Source organism: Lathyrus oleraceus, chromosome 5 (assembly GCF_024323335.1).
Source record: "Lathyrus oleraceus cultivar Zhongwan6 chromosome 5, CAAS_Psat_ZW6_1.0, whole genome shotgun sequence".
NCBI lineage: Eukaryota > Viridiplantae > Streptophyta > Magnoliopsida > Fabales > Fabaceae > Lathyrus > Lathyrus oleraceus.
The window spans coordinates 586550222-586564776 of NC_066583.1; the positions used below are offsets into that span (position 1 = coordinate 586550222).

The 14555-nt window shown below is 37.2% G+C and overlaps 1 non-coding gene across 1 annotated transcript; it reads right to left on the reverse strand.

Moving 5' to 3' along the window:
* Positions 1-10753: 10753 nt before the first annotated feature.
* On the reverse strand, positions 10754-10860 carry LOC127088407 (small nucleolar RNA R71). The gene has a single exon (XR_007790245.1). It is a non-coding gene; the product is annotated as a small nucleolar RNA R71 (small nucleolar RNA).
* Between the last annotated feature and the right edge of the window lie 3695 nt (positions 10861-14555).

The window sequence follows — 14555 nt, forward strand, 5'->3', positions numbered from 1 at the left end:
CATTAGAATCTTCTGAGGAGACTCTATGTTACTGTTGCAATGTTCTCTCAGTTTTTGCTTCTAGACGCGACTCTGATCACCAAACTTTTGAAGAATGGAAAACTTCTAAAGTTGTGTTATGTAGATGAAGATTCTGAAGATCTCAAGACAAATGATTGAAGTTATGAAGGTTCTGACTGAGGATTCTGAAGACTCTGAAGATTTTGAAGATACTAAAGAACTCAAAACAGACTACTGATGCTATCAAGGTTCTGACCCAAGGTTCTGAACCTTCAGAATCTAGCTCTCTACTTCTTCACTTCATGCTTCAATCATCTTTTATCAGAAGCTAATGAATCTGAAGATAAGATCAAATGGGAACATGATCAAATAGTACATAGTACAAATCGAACAACCTTTCCACTACCTGATTTCGCGGGTAAGAACTATACTATTCATCACACATGTCACTGAATATGTGGGCGAAAGGACAATACGTGGTATCATTCCTTTCTCATCCAACAATGGACAGCAGCTCAAGGAGTTTTCCCCATTTTTCCCTCCAACGGTCACATGCTTACATTATATAAGCATGCATTAGAGACTTGAAGAAAACACTGATCTGCACAAGTATTTTGACAAGCTATTTTTATTTGTGAAAATCTATCATCTTTTGTATACAATGTTCTTTAAGTATTTATTATTCATTTGTGTAAATCTGCTTTTGTAGAAGTATATTGTAACACACTAAATATTCTTTAAACTATTTGTTTGAATCCTTAAGGAGGTTATCCTTGAGAAGACAAAGAAAGTTGTTCTTTGTGAGTCCTTGAAGAGACTAAGGTTTAGTTGGATCCTTGAGAAGATAAAAAAGGTTATTCTTTGTGTTTATTGTAATCTATTGATTATAGTGGATTAAGTCCTTGTGTATAAGGCAAATCACCTTGGCGGGTGGACTGGATTAGCTTTGAGTTTCAAGCGAACGAGGATAAAAATCATTATGTTTTTATCTCTTCATTATTAAACTTGTTAGTGGTGTTTTTATTTTGAAAAAAGCTTTTGCTTGTAAAACCCAATTTAAAGCCCCCATTTTCTTGTGTTTTTCACACCTTCAATTGGCATCAGAGCTTTGGTTATGATTGTGATAAAAAGTTTTTATCAACACCTCACAGTGTTCAATATCGATCTAGTTGTGTGAGAAAGAATGGCTGCTGCTAACGTTGTTAGTAATAATGATAGAAATTATTACAATGCTAAACCACCTATTTTTGATGGTGAAAATTTTGACTACTGGAAAGACAGAATAAAAAGTTTCTTTCTTGGTTACGATGTTGATCTTTGGGATCTCGTAGTTGATGGCTATGTTCACCCAGTAAATGGCGAAGGAACCATTTTAGCAAGAGTGCTATGTCTGATCAATAAAAGAAATACTTCAAAAATCATCATAAGGCCAAAACCATATTGCTCAATGCTATCTTTTATACAGAGTATGAGAAGATAACAAACAAAGATTCTGCTAAATCCATTTTTGACTCTATGAGAATGACTCATGAGGGAAACGCTCAAGTAAAGGAGACAAAGGCATTGGCCTTAATCCAGAAATACGAGGATTTCAAAATGGAAGATGATGAAAATGTTGAAACCATGTTCTCAAAGTTTCAGATGCTTGTTGTAGGACTTAAGGTTCTGGACGAAGGGTATTCTACAGCTGATCATGTCAACAAAATTATCAGAAGTCTTCCCCAAAAATGGAGACCTACGGTAACTGCGTTAAAGCTGGCTAAGGATCTCAATAACATCAGTCTTAAAGAACTTGTTAGTTCCTTAAGAAGTCATGAGATTGAGCTAGAAGAAGATGAACCTCAGAAGAAAGGTACATATGTAGCTCTAAAATCCAAGCCTGAGAAGACTAGAGCATATCAAGCTAAGGAAGAATCAGAAGGATAAGATGAAGATTCAGAAGATGATGATGATTTATCTCTAATCTCAAAGAGAGTCAACAGACTCTGGAAACATAGGCAAAATGGTCAAGGGAAATTTAAAGGAGTCAAAAGGACTACTGGTCGCTTCGAATCCCCATTTGGTCAAAAGAAGCAAACTTCTGGAAAAAAAAAGTTATTTGTTTCGAGTGGAAGGGCCAGGCCACTACAAGAATGCATGTCCTAAACTGAAGAAGGATAAAAGGCCCAAGAAGAACTTCTCCAAAGTCAAGAAGGGGTTGATGGCTACCTGGGATGACTCAAAATCTGAAGAAGAAGAATCTGACGAAGAAAATTCAAATGTTGCACTAATGGCAACTACTAAGGATCCCATTAGCTTTGAGGAACCAGAAGACAAGGTTGTATCAACATCATAACCCGACTCCGATTCTAAAGAGGTATTCTCTAATCTATCTCGTTCTGATATTGAAATTTGTCTTTCTGAAATTATGGAAAAATACCATATCCTTCAGAGTAAATACAAGGACCTTAAACAAATCCAAGTAACTGCTTCTGAAACTCAGAAAGAGCTTGAGAATGATATTTCCTCTCTAAACGAAAAGTATTTTCTTTAGAAAGTAATAACTCTACTTTGAAAAGAAAAATTTCAAAACTAGAGAAGGAAATAACTTCAGAAGCTTCTAGTACTGATTGCGTGATCAGATATGACAGAGCATTCTGGTACTTTCTGACTAAAAGCATATATAGAAGCAAAATGACTTCCTTGATCTATAGAGTTAGCAGAAATGGCAAGAAAGGTTTGGGTTGTATAGAAACTACAAAAGCTGACAAAAGTCAGAAGGTTAAACCAAAACCTCTCTATGTATATTTCGTGCCTGCTGGCACTGAGTCTGATATTTCTAAACAAACACAGGAGCATACTAAGGATAGGAACTCCATTCTGAAACCTAAGTATCATGCATAAATCTCTTATGATTATCCTTCTGCTAAAAGACCCAAAGTTATGAGAAACTATGGGAAAGCTAACAAAAGAGGACCCAGAAAGTGGGTACCTAAGGATAAAATCATTTATGTTGCAGACATCCTTAACAGCTCAGCTGAGACACCAGTCATGGTGCTTGAATAATGGATGCTCGCGACACATGACTGGAAGAAGGTCTATGTTCCAAGATTTGGAACTTAAGCTTGGAGGCTTCGTTGGTTTCAGAGGAAACCAGAATGGGAAGATCATTGGCTCTGGAACCATTGGTAACGGTAAACTTCCTTTTATTACTAATGTTCTTTTAGTTGATGGTGTAATGCATAATCTATTGTCTATTAGCCAACTTAATGGTAATGGTTATGATATCATCTTTAATCAAAAGTCTTGTAAGGTTGTTAGTCAGAAAGATCACAATCCTTTTTAACGGAAAAAGGAAAAACAAAATTTATAAAATTAGACTTTCTGATCTTGAAGATAAAAATGTAAAATGTCTAATGTCTGTTAATGAGGAGCAATGGGTCTGGCATAGACGTTTGAGTCATGTTAGCATGAGAAGGATTTCTCATCTAAATAAGCTTGAATTAGTTAGAGGTCTACCCAAATTGAAGTTCGCTTCAGATGCTCTTTGTGAAGCATGTCAGAAAGGCAAGTCTTCTAAAACATCTTTTAAAGTTAAAACTGTTGTTTCTACCTCTAGACCATTAGAACTTCTGCATATTGATTTATTTGGACCAGTGAAAACTGCTTCTATCAATGAAAAGAAGTATGGATTAGTCATTATTGATGACTACAGTCGTTGGACGTGGGTAAAGTTCCTGAAACACAAGGATGAGTCACACTCTGTGTTCTCTACCTTCTGCTCATTAGTGCAAACAAAACTGAATTGCAAAATAGTCAAAGTCAGAAGTAACCATGGTGGCGAATTTAAAAATAAACATTTTGAAAATATTTTTGATTCAAATGGTATTTCTCATGATTTATCCTGTCCTAGAACCCCACAACAAAATGGAGTTGTAGAAAGGAAGAATAGGACGTTGCAAGAAATGGCTCGCACCAGGATCCAAGAAACTAATATGGCTAAGCATTTCTGGGCAGAAGCAGTAAACACAACGTGTTATATTCAGAACAAGATTTTTATCCGACCTATTCTAGATAATAATCCTTATGAATTGTGGAAGAACAGAAAGCCCAACATTTCTTACTTTCATCCTTTTGGATGTGAATGCTTTATGTTAAACACTAAAGAGAATCTTGGCAAGTTTGACTCTAAGGCACATAAGTGTTTGCTGTTAGGATGGTCTGAACGCTCTAAAGGCTACAAAATATTTAATGTAGAAACAAGAATGGTTGAGGAATCAATTCATGTTAGATTCAATGATAAGCTTGACTCTGAAAAGTCAAAGCTAGTTGAGAAATTTTCATATCTGAAGATCAACCTTTCAGAATCCAAAGATATCGTCTTTGGAGAAAAAGAATCAGAAGGCAAAGCCAAAAAATCTTAAGAAACGACTCAACCAGAAGCAATCGTTGATCCAACTCATCAAAAGAAGAGTAGATTAAGAACTTCTCATTCCGAAGAACTGATTCTGGGAGACAAGAGTGCTCCAGTCAGAATCAGATCTTCATCCAGACCCTCTAAAAAGACTCTTCTAGGTTTGGTGTCTCTGATAGAATCCACTTCCTTTGATGAAGCTCTTCTAGATAATGATAGGATTCTAGCCATGCAAGATGAATTGAATCAATTCACCAGAAACGATGTTTGGGATCTTGTTCAGAAACCAAAAGGCTTCCATGTCATTGGAACCATATGGGTTTTCAGAAACAAGCTGAATGAGAAGGGGAAGTCGTCAGAAACAAAGTTCGACTGGTAGCACAAGGTTATAGTCAGCAAGAAGGTATAGACTATACATAAACCTTTGCTCCAGTTCCTAAGTTAGAGTCTATTCGTCTTTTAATTTCTTTTGTAGTCAATCATAACATTATACTTTATCAAATAGATGTTAAGAGTGCATTCTTGAATGGCTATATTTCTGAAGAAGTTTATGTGTGTCAACCTCCTGGTTTTGAAAGCTCTCAAAATCCTGATTTTGTTTTTAAATTGAAAAAGTCTCTGTATGGTCTAAAGCAAGCTCCAAGATCTTGGTATGATAGACTAAACAACTTTTTGTTGGAAAATGATTTTACCAGAGGAAAAGTGGACATAACTCTTTTTTTTGAAAAACCTTCAAGAATGACATTCTGGTTGTGCAAATATATGTTGATGATATTATTTTTGGTTCTACTAATGCGTCATTATGCAAGGATTTTGCTAAGTCTATGCAGGCAGAATTCGAAATGAGTCTGATGGGATAACTAAAGTTCTTTATGGGAATCCAAATTAATCAAAGACCAGAAGGCACATATATTCATCAAAGAAAATATACAAAGGAACTTCTGAAGAAATTCAACATATCAGAATGTAAGCTAGCAAAGACTCCTATGTATCCTACATGCATTTTGGAAAAAGAAGAGGTAAGTAGTAAGGTAAATCAGAAGATTTTCAGAGGTATGATAGGTTCTCTTCTATATCTAACAACTTCTAGACTCGATATCTTATTTAGCGTATGCTTATGTGCTCGCTTCCAATCAGATCCTAGGGAAACTCACTTATCTGCTGTTAAGAGAATCTCTTGGTATCTTATAGGTACTACTAATCTTGGTTTATTTTATAGAAAATTGAGTGTGTATAAATTAGTAGGCTATTGTGATGCTGACTATGCTGGAGATAAAATTGAAAGAAAAAGTAATTCTGGAAGTTGCCAATTTCTGGGAGATAACTTAATCTCATGGTCTAGCAAGAGACAGTAAATAATTGTGCTATCAACAGCTGAAGCTGAATACATCATAGCTTTTGGATGAAACATTCAGATACTCTGGATGAAGAGTTAGCTGGAAGATTATCAAATATCTGCGAGTAACATTCCTATTCTCTGTGATGATACTTCGGCTATCTATTTATCTAAGAATCCTATCTTGCATTCTAGGGCTAAGCATATTGAAATAAAACATCATTTTTTTACGTGACTATGTCCATAAGGGAATTTTTCACTTAAAATTTGTTGATACATACCAACAATGTATTGATATCTTTATAAAACTCCTTGCTGAAGATAGATCCATATTCATTTTGAAAAATCTATTTATGAAACCATGTCCAGAATGAAAAGATGTGATTCAGAATGTAAAGTCTTTAAAAATCTAGATTAGATTATGAGATTGTTATGCTTTATGACTCTAAAACTTGAAGCTTTCTGAAGTAAGGAAGTTTTCATGAATTAGAAAGGTCCTGATCAGAAGTAATCTTATCGATTTGTCTTCCTGATTCTGAATAATTGTTGCATTTAATGGTTGTCTTGTCGTTTGATTTTGTGTGGTTCTTAGTGGAGACATTTGTCCCACTTTCTGAGCATGCATGATTAAAGCATGATACATTGGGTTTAACAATTCTTAGAATTAGGTATAAACCTTTACACTTCCCCCCATGACTGCGCACTCCTTTCTGTCATAATTGCAAAAAATTTCTATTTCAACCCAGTTCACCCACATTTTCACACTACATACACATTTCTACCACACTTTAAAGTTTTTAAACCTTAAACAAAGTCTATTCTCTCTCTTAAATTGTTATTCATCTTTAGCTTCATCTCCACTCTCATCACCAATGGCTGAACATCAACAATCATCAATGGCTGAACAATCTTCAAAGGCTACTGAAAGCAACATGCTGGAAGGAATTCATGAGTTAACTCTCCACACTCCTATCAATGAGCTGATTGTTCTATGTGAAACCATAATAGATTTCAAAAACCTAAAGGATAATGGTTTTGATTTCACAGAAACGTTGGATGTTTAAGGATGTAGCACTTTCTTCGAGAAACGTTGGTTAAACAATTTTGGGTTCATGCTACTGCTGAAAGGGAAACCATAACCTCCTATGTCATGAACAAGAAGATTATCATCACTGAGAAGTCCATGGAGGACCTTATTGGTCATGATGGCAAAGGAAAAAGGGTTCACAATGAAACCATCACCGCTAAGAGGGACACTGATATCTCTCCAGTCATTTTCAAAGAAGGGACAAACTTTGCTTATGAAAAGGGTCCTAGTGTCAAGGACTTAATAAGTAATTTAAGGGTATGGTTCAAGATCATAATGGGGTGCATCAATCACAAGCCAAGTATAAGCAGTTCTGACTACATCAATACATGTCAAAAAATCATGCTATTTCTTCTGGAGAAGGTAGTTAATATGGGACTGCCATCACTTCTATTCAAGTTCATCAAGGATTCTATCAGAGAATCCAGAACTGGTGGACCATCCAAGAAGGCCATAAGCAAGTTCATACCAAATTGCAGATTTATCTCAGATATTCCGGTGGAGAGTGGTGTGATGGATGATCTTCTGGTCAGTGGCTTGACAGAAGAACTGGTAAAAGATGTTGGGAAAGTCTTCTAGGGAAAGAATCTTAAGAGTATGGGTCTTATCTCCAAATTTCGAAGACCATAAATTGTTTTGACCAAGGATGATATCTACGGTACAAGAAATCCAATTGATGACTACCCTATCTTCACCAAAGTTGATCCTCCACAGGTTCTGATGGCTTATCTGGGAAGCTCTCTGAAGGATGGAATTGACCCATTGGTGGATCCCTTTAACCTCCCAGAAACGTACCCAGATGTCCATGGTAAAAGGAAGAAAGAGTTTAGAGGCGAAGGATCTTCCGGAGCTCAGAAGAAGAAGAAGCTTGTTATCTTTCAGGACGAAGATGAGATGCCTCTAAGTGAGCGCCAAAAGGCTATGATTATGAAGGATACGTCTAAGGTCGTTCATTTTCAAAATATTCCAGCAAGTTTCCTTTTGCTGATACTTCTTTAGATTCTGTTTCAGTTCCATCTAGAATCTTACCACTTACACCTCCATCTCAATCTACCATTTATGAACCAATTCAATTACCACCACCAGACATAAATCCACAAATATCAACACCTGTCATAGAAATTCCACCACTAAAATCTACTCTAACTTTAGCAACATCTGTCACAGAAACTCCTCTAGTTTCTGCTCATGTTTTAGTACAACAATTGATACCACCTCCATTATCACATCCACAGTTACAAACTACACCCATCTCACCACCACCAACTATTTTTGCTCCCCAACCAAGTAATCCAAATGTTACAACACCTAGAACATGTCTTGCTAGAAGTGCTTCTGATGAACATGTTTCTGAAGGAACTCCTGAAGGAATGTTTGACTTTGAGCTAACAATCACCTCACCAGAATCATCCCCCATTATTCAACCATCACATCCCTCCGTTTTTGGTCCTGACCTTGACAAGTCCAGAATCAACCTCACCATTAAATATCCAAAAATACTAACTCAATCCTCTCTTGACCTTGGTAAGGTTCTAACAGTTTTTGATTCTAAATTTAAGAGGCATTTGGAGACATCAACGAATGTCAGTCATTCTTCTGCAAACCCTGCTGCAAGTGATTCAACATGGGAATCCTATTGATAACGCGAAAATACATTGTATATTTGTCTCGATTTACACTAAAAAATCGTACCACTTTCATTTATATTCCGATTATTTCGCAAGTGTTCGAGTTATTTTTACAAGTATATCAATTCCCATGTTTAAATGAGCAAAGTATAGAAAAGGAAGGAAAAGAAGAAGAAACAGAAGAGAAAACAGCAGAAAAGCAGAAAATACAAATCATGTGCATATGATGACCGTCATAAACCTTGTCACGACCGTCACGCCCTGGGTGTCACGACCGTCACGCCCTGGGTGTCACGACCGTCACAAGCCCACCACGACTGTCACAAGGCCAAAAAGAAGCATATTGAATTTGTCAACAGAAGTGATCCACATGCCCTTATTTCTCGTTACTCAACCCACTTTCCCGTGGATTTCTCACTCAACCAAGTCACCCTTATTTCTCTCAACTGCCAAGACCAAATGGAGAATATAAAAGGATGAAAGTTGGAAACCTACGGGCACGCTTAATTTTCCTCTCTGAAGCCAACTTTCAAGACCTTTCTCTGCATTTTATTTTCCACAGCAATTCTGTTTTTCTTTTATTTTTCTTCAGCAACATTGTTTTATTTTACCGCAATTTGTTTACTGTTCCGTTCAGAGCTTTGATTTTCCCTTTCCCTTTCCGTTTTTTAATTTAGCCAAAGTAGTAGTTTCCTACACTGGGGAACTACTGCAATTTATTTAATTTAGTTTAAGCAATTATTTCCAAGAAGCAGAATCCTATCGACCTGTGGAGGACTGCTCAAGTACTTCAAGATTCGGCATATTCTATTAATCCAATTTCCAGGTTTTTATTCAATTACTATTGTTATTAATTTATTATTATTATAATCATGTTTGCTTTATTGTTGATCTGTTTATGTTCGTCTGTGCTTGCGTTATTTAACATGTCCGGCTAAACTACCGGTATCGGTATGTAAACAAATTAATTAGACAGGATTTAATAATAATCAGTGTAAAACTCCTTTTCTCAAACATTCTTTTTGGCTGTGGTTTTTAATGTAAATTTAATTAACTTTGTCACAAGAGTGAGAAGCTATTTAATACGATTTTGCCACGAGAGTAGGAAATTAACTAAGGTGAGAACCGACAATCGCGAGAGCGTGAGGGTCAAACTGGATAGTTAAAACTAGGCATTGCTTTTAAAAATAGTGAGAGCACTTTAAAAGCAATTAGAACTTATTTATTTTCAAAAAGTATTTTTAACTTCAAATGGGACAGCGAGAGCGTACATGCTGACTTAAAGGTATAGTCCGAATCAACAATCACGAGAGTGTGAGATAAAGCCTTTTAAATAAGTATTTTCTACTGAAAGATATTTGGTACTTAAAATATACATCGGTGACTTATCGAATCCCTGACGATTAATGCGTTGCATACTGATATCCCCCTATTAATATTTTCTTAAAACTTAACTTCCCTTAGATTTAATTTTTGTACAACCAAACCTCTAAAAATCATTTCCTTAGCTAAACATAGTAACATCGATAGCATTAGTTTGACCATCGGTCCCTGTGGGTTCAATATCTTTTAAAACTAAAACGACTAGACTGTGCACTTGCAGTCAAGTACCCGATAAACTATATTCTATATACAGTCATGAGACGTATCAAGTTTTTGGCGCCGTTGCCGGGGACCTGATTTAGTCAAATAGTGTGATATTCTTTCGTTGTACAGTATAGACTAAGGTAAAAAAAACTAATCTCCTTTCCCTTACTTCCCCCGATTGTATGCCAAGTACTCGCTCACAAGGCGACAACTTAGCACCACCAATCGCAGAATTAGAGCGTTTATTATATTTAGGATGCCGAATACTAGAGTACCAACGAAGGTACAATATTCCCGATATCTTCTTTCCTACTGCTGAACCAGTTGAAAAACCAACCATGGCTACAGTGGAACCACAAAATCGTCCTCTTAACTTCTACGTTACCCCGTCCCAACAAGAACCTCACAACATCATTGCTTCCCCTATTATCAATCGAAACGATTTTGAGTTAAAACCCTCATTATCATCCGTCCAACAACATCAATTTGCTGGAAATCCTACGGACGACCCTAATGAACATTTGACCAAGTTTGTGTAGTACACAGACATTGTGAAGGCAAATGGTGTATCTTAAGATGCGATAAGACTACGTCTCTTTCCTTTATCTCTAAGAGACAGAGCTTGGGCTTGGTTTCAATCCTTGCCATCCAACTCAGTTACAACATGGGAAGAACTGAAGAACGTTTTCTTATCCCGATATTTTCCTCCAAGCAAAACTGCTATGCTGAGAGCTCAAATCAACGGTTTTCGATAAAAAGATGTAGAATCTCTCTACGATGCATGGGAGAGATATAAAGACATGATGAGGATATGTCCACATCACGGTCTCAAAGACTGGGTGATCATTCACACATTTTACAATGGGCTTCTATATAACACAAGAGTGACAGTAGACGCTGCCGCGGGCGGTGCACTTATGGACAAGCCATAAAGCCTATCAACTCATTGAAAACATGGCCCAAAACCATTACCAATGGGAAGGTGAAAGAACTCCAATAGAAAAGTCCCAAACAAAAGGTGGAATGTACGAAATCATTAGCCTAGACCACGTCCATGCAAAGGTAGATGCCTTTGTTCAAAAGTTAGACAACTTGACCATACCACCCAGAGCCACTGTGGCTGCCGTGACTCCAAACTGTGAGTTATGTGGAACTCTTGGACACACTACACCAGAATGTCAAATATTGGTAGGAGTCCCCACTGATCAAGTAAATTACGAACAAGGAAATCCTTATTCGAATACCTATAACCCAGGTTGGAAAAATCATCCTAACTTTTCGTATAAGAACAACAACGCCTTGTATGCACCTGGCCAAGCACCCGCTGTTCCACCTGGATATCAAAAGCCAACTAATGATGCTCCTAACATGCCTAGAAAGTCCAACCTTGAACTAATGATGGAAAACTTCATAGCTACCCAAGCTCAAACAAACAAAGACTTCTTGAACCAAAACATACATACTAGTGAGCAACTTAAACAATTAGTGAGCAAAGTAGACGCCTTAGCCACCCACAACAAAATGCTTGAAACACAGATTTCACAAGTGGCTCAACAACAAGCATCTACTGCTGCTCCCGCTGGCACATTTCCTGGACAGCCGCAACCTAATCCAAAAGGACATGCAAATGCCATTATATTGAGGAGTGGAAAAGAACTAGATGGACCCGTAGATCCAAGACTCCAAAATCCTGCCATGTACCAAAAACCAGACAAAATAACAACTGAGAAGGTAAGTGAACTGAAGGAGAAGGAAGATAATACCCAAGAGGCTGAAGAGAAAGAAAAACCTTATGTGCCTCCACCGCCTTATAAACCACTCATTATGTATCCTCAAAGACTCGCAAATTCTAAAACTGCAGGGCAATTTAGGAAATTTGTTGAACTTCTGAAGCAACTGAATATTACAATTCCCTTTACAGAAGCCATCACACAAATGCCCTCATATGCCAAATTTCTTAAAGAGATCTTATCCAATAAGAAAAAGATCGAGGATAATGAAACAGTTACACTTACTGCTGAGTGTAGCGCAATAATCTAAAACAACATACCTCATAAACTAAAAGACCCAGGTAGTTTCTGAATACCCTGTGTCATTGGAAAGTTCGTCATAGACAAAGCTCTATGCGACTTAGGAGCCAACATTAGTATAATGCCCTTAACCATCTGTAAAAGGTTCAACATGGGAGAATTAAGACCATCCAAGATGTCTGTTCAACTAGCTGACTGCTCAATCAAATATCATGTCGGTATACTAGAGAATGTCCTAGTACGTGTAGGACAATTCTACATTCCTACAGACTTCATAATCATGGACATCAAAGAAGATGCCAGTACACCTATTATATTAGGAAGACCATTCTTAGCTACCGCCGGAGCCATAATAGACGTGAAAAGAGGTAAGCTAACATTCGAAGTTGGAGAAGAAAAGGTTGAATTCATCTTGACACAATTCTTACAAGCGCCAACTATAAACGATACTTGTTATCTACTTGATGTCATAGACGAGTGCGTAAGAGAGATGGAGATGCAAGAAACCATATATTATGATATAATGAAAATCCAAATCCCTCCAATCTTTGAAGATGATAATTGGCGTGAACCATACCAAAATGACAGTCTAAGCGAATGCTTAGCAGTTACACCCAACCACATGCCATGCCCGAAGAAACCAGACTTAGAATTAAAAACACTACCAAAGAACCTAAGATACAAATTCCTAGACACCGAACTCAAAAGACCAGTAATAGTCAATGCTGACTTAGGACAGATGGAAACTGAAAAGTTACTAGATGTCTTAAGAAAATATCCAACTTCGTTAGGCTACAACATCGCTAACCTAAAAGGAATAAGTCCTTCTACCTGCATGCATCGCATTATGCTAGAGGAAGATTGTAAAACCTCTAGAGAACACTAGAGAAGGATCAACCCAATCTTAAGTACTGTAGTCAAGGATGAAGTAAAGAAGTTATTAGATGCAGGAATCATATACCCGATCTCCGATAGTCAATGGGTTAGCCCCGTTCATGTAGTACCCAAGAAAGGGGGTGTTACAGTTGTTAAGAACGAGAAGGGCGAATCTATAGCACAAAGAGTTGTGACCGAAAGTAGAATGTGCATCGATTATAGGAAACTAAACAAAGCCACTCAAAAGGATCATTTTCCTATGCCTTTCATTGATCAAATGCTTGAACGATTGGCTAAGCATTCCTACTTCTGTTATCTATACGGTTATTCAGGATTCTTTCAAATTCTTATCCATCCTGACAAACAAGAGAAAACAACCTTCACATGCCCTTATGGTAGATTCACTTATCGACGAATGCCATTTGGACTATGCAACACTCCCATAACATTCCAAAGATGCATGATGTCAATCTTCGCTGACTTTATAGACGACATTATGGAAGTCTTTATGGATGATTTTTCTGTTTGTGGAAAGAGCTTTGAAGGATGTCTATCAAACCTTTAAATGGTACTTGAAAGATGCGTAAAGGTGAATCTCGTCTTGAACTTGGAGAAATGCCATTTCATGGTCCAATAAGGAATCGTGTTAGGTGATCACACCGAATTACACTGTGTTTTTGAATCGGATTTCACATGTTTATTAGGACTTTATTATCATTTTGTTTGTATTATGCTCTCTTTTCTCTTGTTTTCAGATATTTATCACTTTCAGACTCTTTTGGAAGAAACGAAGCAAAAAGACCTAAAATTAGGGGTTTTCGGCGAAATTACACACATGGCGTTGCACATGGCGACCGCTATAGGGGAAGCCATGAGTCATAAGCCCTTAAGTAGGAGGTAACCACCATGTTCCGATGATCCACCCCATTTACACACATGGAGGGCACTCTAAGACCCTAATTTTGACCCTAATATCCCTCATGGCATCATATCATTGCTCAGTGCATTGCCTCAAGGATCATAGTATGTTTGGCTCCTTAACCCCAGGGTTGGGACTTGTGTGAGTGGTTTGAGACCACCAAGCATACTTGTATTGTATATTATTTCTTTTCTTATTTTGATTACTAACCAAAAGCATAAAAAATATGTCACTAACTCTTTTTGTTTTGAAGCTCAAGTGATCATGTGCTCCATTGCTCCTAGGAGGCTCCTAAGCTCAATGAAATGGATAGATAAAGATAAGAACAAGCATGGCAATGGTCCACAAAGCTCTTAATCATCATATATGTCTCCATAGTGTCTCAATTTTCCAATTTTATCAAGATAACCCAAAGGGCTTGAGGATTGTTTCCCAAGGAAACCCTAATTCAACTATGCTTTGACCGTGCCTTGCCCATGAAGCAATCTCAACCTATGATCAAAATTAACCAAGGGAAGTTCTTTAATTCATTATTTTATGCATATATGAGCCTATGTGAGGCCCCTCAATCATTCATTCATCAAGATTGGAAGTTTGGACTTGAAAAGTTGACTAGTCAAGTCATCTGACCAAACTAAGGTCCACTAAGATACAACTTTTGATGTGTTTGTCAAATTAAGCTGATCCCAAGAGAAACAA